The following is a 6,000-nucleotide window of genomic DNA, read 5'->3' as shown; positions in this document are numbered from 1 at the left end:
GCTCTTCTGACAGAGGAAATGTCAGATCTTTGTCTCTTCCCTTGTTTAATTGTCTAGTCACTTAGGGCTAACAATTTTTCTTTGTATCTTATGGAAGAGTAAAATACAAAATGGATTTTAAAAAAGGCATCATTCCTCTGTAACAGAGAAAGCATTATGAACCATTAAATTGATTATCTATTAGACTTTGAATCCGCCCATACCAATTGACTGCTATTGCAAAACCATATCATATCACAGTCCACTGCATCACGAAGAGTTTCATATTTCTTGCTCAGTATTAAACTCTGTACCTCATCTTCCTTATTACTCTTTCCCTATTTATAAAGCCCTCCATTTAATGTCAGCATTTATGGACTGGATGGCAATGCAATCATGATCTACTCTTAAGTGGAGGAGAGATAGGATAAGCTTACTTATGTGTAACCAACACAGTTTCTACTTGGCAATAGTTCATATTCAGACAGTATCGGTTCAAGGTAATTACATTTCCTGATACCAGCATCTGTCTTTGGGAATTGTTCAATCCTCATTGATATGGGGGGGGGGGGGGCGGGTGGAAATTGTTGTCACTCGGTTATGAAGGCACTGAATTGAGGAGTTGTTACAGGTACTTGTTGCATTCTTTGTTACAGAGTGGATATGCAGAACATGTTTTCCCTCTGGGTGCACCTGCACACATGGAGCGTAACTACCTGCTAAAGTTCCACCCAGCCCCACTGTTACAAAATATTCCATTCAATTAGAACACACCACATCATTTGCCCCTTGTAGAGAAGTTTCTGAAGAAAAGCACATTTGGTCTGCACAGGATGTCCCGACAGGCCCACAGGAGAAGCAGATAGCGTATCTAGGTGAATGGTTCCTGAGCAGATTGTCAAAATCATTTGGCAGACACCTCCTCATCAGCACTGTGAAACACTAATACCTTGGTTGACTAGTGGTGGGGAGGGTCCTCCTGTCCCATCCTTCATGCAAGCCAGAGTTGTCCTTAAGTTAGCTGTAGTGCGAATGAGAAAATCATCTTCCTCATTGTCAGCTGTGAAATCATCAACTCATTGAAATCAATACTTAGCTTTTCCAGTGCCAGGAAGTGTTTACAAGGAGTGCCACTGATGACTATTTCAAAAATGCAGGAGTGGGAGTTGAGCAATTCACTGAAGCCTGGAGAAGCTACTGCAAAGGCTCTTTAGGGAAAGACTTAAGTATAGAAGTCTACATCCTCTTACCACTAGACCCTGAGAGGACATAAGACCATAAGACATTGGAGCAGAATTAGACATTTGGCCCATTGATTCCGCCAATTAATCATAGCTGATCCTTTTTTTCTCCTTCTCAACCCCATTTCCTGGCCTTCTCCCCATAACCTTTGATGCCATGTCCAATCAATAAACTATCAGTCTCTGCCTTAAGTACACCAAACGACCTGGCCTCCACAGCTGCACGTGACAACAAATTCCACAAATTCACCACTCTTTGGCTAAAGAAATTTCTCCGCTTCTCTGTTTTTGAATGGACGCCTCTCAGTCCTGAGGCTGTGCCCTTTTGTCCTAGACTCTCCCACCATGGGAATCATCCTTTCCATCTCTACTCTGTCCAGGCCTTTCAACATTCGAAAGCTTTCAATGAGATCCCCTCTCATCCTTCTGCATTCCAGCGAGTACAGACCCACAGCCATCAAAAGTTCCTCGTATGATGACGCTTTCATTCCTGGAATCATCCTTGCGAACCTCCTCTGGACCCTCTCCAATGCCAGCACATCTCTTCTAAGATCAGGAGATCCAAACTGTTCACAGTACTCAGGGTGAGGCCTCATCAGTGCCTCATAAAGCCTCAGCATCACATCCCTGCTCTTGTATTCTAGATCTCTTGAAATGAATGCTAACATTGTATTTGCCTTCCTCACCACTGACTTTACCTGCAAGTTAACCTTTAGTCTATTCTATACAAGGACTCCCAAGTCCCTTTGCATCTCAGACTTTTGGATTTTCTCCCCGTTTGGAAAATAGTCTGCTAATTTATTTCTACTATCAAAGTGCATGACCATGCATTTTCCAAGATTATATTTCATTTGCCACTTTCTTACCCATTCTCCTAATCTGTCTAAGTCCTTCTGCATCCTACCTGTTTCCTCAACACTACCTGCCCCTCCACCAATCTTCCTATCATTTGCAAACTTGGCAACAAAGCCATGTACTTCATAATCTTCCTATCATTTGCAAACTTGGCAACAAAGCCATGTACTTCATAATCTAAATCATTAATATACAGCATAAAAAGAAGTGGTCCCAACAACAATCCCTGCAGAACACCACTAGTCACAGGCAGCCAACCAGACAAAAATCCTTTTATTCCCACTCACTGCCTTCTTCCAATTAGCCAATGCTCTAACCATCTTAGTAACTTTCCTGTAACACCATGGGCTCTTAACTTGGTAAGCAGCCTCATGTGTGGCATCTTGTCAAAGGCCTTCTGAAAGTCCAAATATATAACATCCACTGCATCCCCTTATCTATCCTACTTGTAATCTCCTCAAAGAATTCCAAGAGTTTCGTCAGGTAGGATTTTCCCTTAAGGAGATCATGCTGACTTTGTCCTATCATGTCCTGTGCCACCAATTACTTCATCACCTCGTCCTTAACAATCTTTCCAACCACTGATGTCATGGTGACATAACCTCTGATAGAATATTTCCAGATGAAGTTTTGCTGATATTTTGACATATATTAATTATTGGAAATGATTGTAAGGAGATGCTTGCTGTAGTGAATGAAGCTGATTTCCTATTTGTGTAAAGGTATATTTTACAAATAGTGTATTTTTGGAAAAAATATGTATAGTAGGAATCCTAATTAATATACATAGTAGGTGAGATAATGTGAGGCAATAAGCAACATGCTGGTTAATTAACACGGGTAATAAATATTCAATAACTGATTTAACATGGTAAATGGTAAAGGCTCCAAAAAAATTTCCTCACTTGAAGTCATATTGTTTCACTGGTTGAGACAATCTTCATACTGTCCTGTGCTCTCAATGTTGATTGCTTTTGTGGCTGGTAGTCATAGCCACCTAGAGGGCTATTAATATTTCACTTCTTGCAGTGGACTTCAGCAGATCTGTAAGTAGATGATACAGATTTAATTGAATGACTTTTCAAATATTTCCTCCACATCTTATACCCCATTGAAATAATTGCAACATTATTGGATAATCTATTCCAACTATCTCTCAATAATAGATTGAATTCCTGACAGGGCTTGCTCCAAATATTTAAATAATTTGATCTCTCCCTCAATAATCAAAGGTTAGTTATTTTAAGTTTATCTGGATATATAAGCTAGTTATTCCACAAATAAGATTCATAAGAAAGTCATGCTTTAGTTTATTGCAAAAGCTATTGAAACTGAGATTATGAGCTACTCTCTTCAGATAGCATGGTCATGAATTAATTACTTTTCATCTACTGTGTATTGTACCCATCCTTCCCAGTCGATGATAGATTATACATGGTAAAAAAAATTACAGGATCTAGAGGAAATTAGACATACTGTTGAATGTAGTGATAAAATGAATCATAGAAGGACCCAATCTTGACTTCATGCAGAGTTTTCTGAAGTACAGAATACAATTTCAGTTCTTATAAATAAATAGGCACTTCTATCATACAACAAAAACACTGACTTTTAAGGAAATAATATAGAAATAAAAATATTGCACTAAATTATGGATAGGAAAAGTTGAGAAGTTTTAGAGGGATATGGAAAAACTCAGGCAAATGGGATTAGCTTAGACGGGCATCTTGGACAATTTGGACTGAAGGGTCCGTTTCCTTGTTGAATTAGTCAATGATTCTACTACAGGATTTAATTTATCTTTGGCACTAGTACAAACTATCCAGGCCTCTGAACTTGTTACTTTAAGTTTAATGGCTCTAGTTTATCCAGAGTAAAAATCTCTAACATATTGTTGTGTACCAGTCTGTAAAGGATCACTATTCGATACCTAACATTCTGGACACAAGATTTGGATGAAATTCAATGTCCACGATGTGTGAACCTCGAGTGTGAGTCTGTACAGGGGTTCTTATTGGCTACTATTATAGGGGCTTCGCTTCCCTTTGCACTTAATAAACTGAATAAACAAACAATTAATCTAATAATTAAACATACAATATGAATATGGTTTCAATTTCGTAAATTTTTTGGATTGAATAAATTTATCCTATCAAGTCCTATTATATCCAATTTTTTCTTCCAACCATCCAGAACTGATCAAGCATTCCTTTTATGGAAAATAAAGGGAATAATATGTTTTCGTGATTTATTCATGGATACTTGTCTCATGTCCTTTGAACAGTTATCTAATAAATATGCCTAGATCACATTTTTTCAGATTTACAGATTAGAAACTTTTTGAAGATTATTTTACCTACTTTTCCGATATCACATCAAACTGAAATTACAGAAAATATTTTAGGCTTAAACCCCTATCAGAAGTGTTTAATAGCAATTGTTTATGATTTAGTTACGAAGATACGTTTAGGTATGTCTGATACAATTAAGAATGAATGGGAAAGTTAACCAGGTATCTTTACCCATAGAGAAATGGGAGAAAATTCTCCAACTAGTTAACACTTCTTCAATGTGTGCTAGACATGCCTTGATACAATTTAAGGTGTGTTTGTCTAAGGATAAGTTAGCTCATTTTTATGGTCATATAAATCCTGTCTGTGACAGGTGTAATTCTGAGGTAACTTCCTTGATGCATGTATTCAAGTCTTGCCCTCTTTTGGAAAAATATTGGAAAGACATTTTTGATATTACTTCAGTAGTTTTACGTACTGATTTACGGCCTCATTCTATTACTGCAATTTTTGGATTACCAATGATAGACTTTATTCATTTATCCCCTTCAGCTTGTCGTTTGATTTCATTTGTTACATTAATAGCCAGAAGATCCATTTTATTTAAATGGAAAGATTCTAATCCCCCTTCTACATTTTAATGGTTTTCCCAAACTATAACATGTTTAAATTTGGAAAAAATTAGGAGTGGTACCATTGATCCTTCGGTTAAACTTGAAGAAACTTGGAGGTCATTTATTCAACATTTTCATATGATGTAATTTCCAAATCCTTTTTAATAACTTTTTGTTTGTGTATAGAGAAGTGGAGTTAATGACAAGTAATGATTTTAACTGATGAAATATGGCAGCCCAGTTTTTGTTTTGTTTCGTTCTTTTTCGAGTAGGGGGTAAAAACTTATTTTTGAATCTTTTTCATGTTCAGTTGTTAAGAGATTGGGAGGTTTAAATTAAATACATTACTTGGCGCTATGTCTGTATACGTTAACTGTTACTAATGTAATCCCGATCTCTTTGTATCATTATCATTGTTATGTTTATCAATTTGAAACTCAATAAAAAAGATTGAAAAGAAAGAAAAAGGGATCACAGAACATGTCTGATTACAATGAACACTTTTTTTGCAGAATTGAATAATTTTCGTTTAATTAATTTAAGTCCGAGGAACAAAGGAACTGAAGTGAAGGCTGCCTTTGATAATTAATTTTATGTTGCTAAATTGGGGAGGTCTAGATAATTGCAATTACTTCATCCCCATAGATTTCGTGCTTTATGTATTGATCTGGGAACTTATCAAGGCAATAGATGCCGTAAAGTAGAATTACTCTGTTAAGATTTATATCCATCACCCCTTTGTCACCTGTGAATCAGCCAGTTAACAGTGAAAAGTCAGGGATTGCCCGGTGTTTGTAACTTGGCAAGGGAAAGGGATGCATGTCCCAAATAGAAGATTGTTTATTCCAAGCTTCATTCTAACTTTGAATTACAACAGAAGAGAGGACAATAGTTTACATCATCTATTTTCACCAGGTAGTAATCAATCTCAGCAACGGTTAACATTTGCCTACAGGATCACAAGCTGTTCTTTGAACAGTAGTGGAGCATTCAAAGATACAAGACGTGATTGGACCAGTA

The sequence above is a fragment of the Mobula birostris genome, chromosome 17, assembly GCF_030028105.1.
Source record: "Mobula birostris isolate sMobBir1 chromosome 17, sMobBir1.hap1, whole genome shotgun sequence".
NCBI classification, from domain to species: domain Eukaryota; kingdom Metazoa; phylum Chordata; class Chondrichthyes; order Myliobatiformes; family Myliobatidae; genus Mobula; species Mobula birostris.
The sequence above is the reverse complement of the archived record's forward strand: the minus strand, read 5'-3'. Positions refer to the sequence as shown.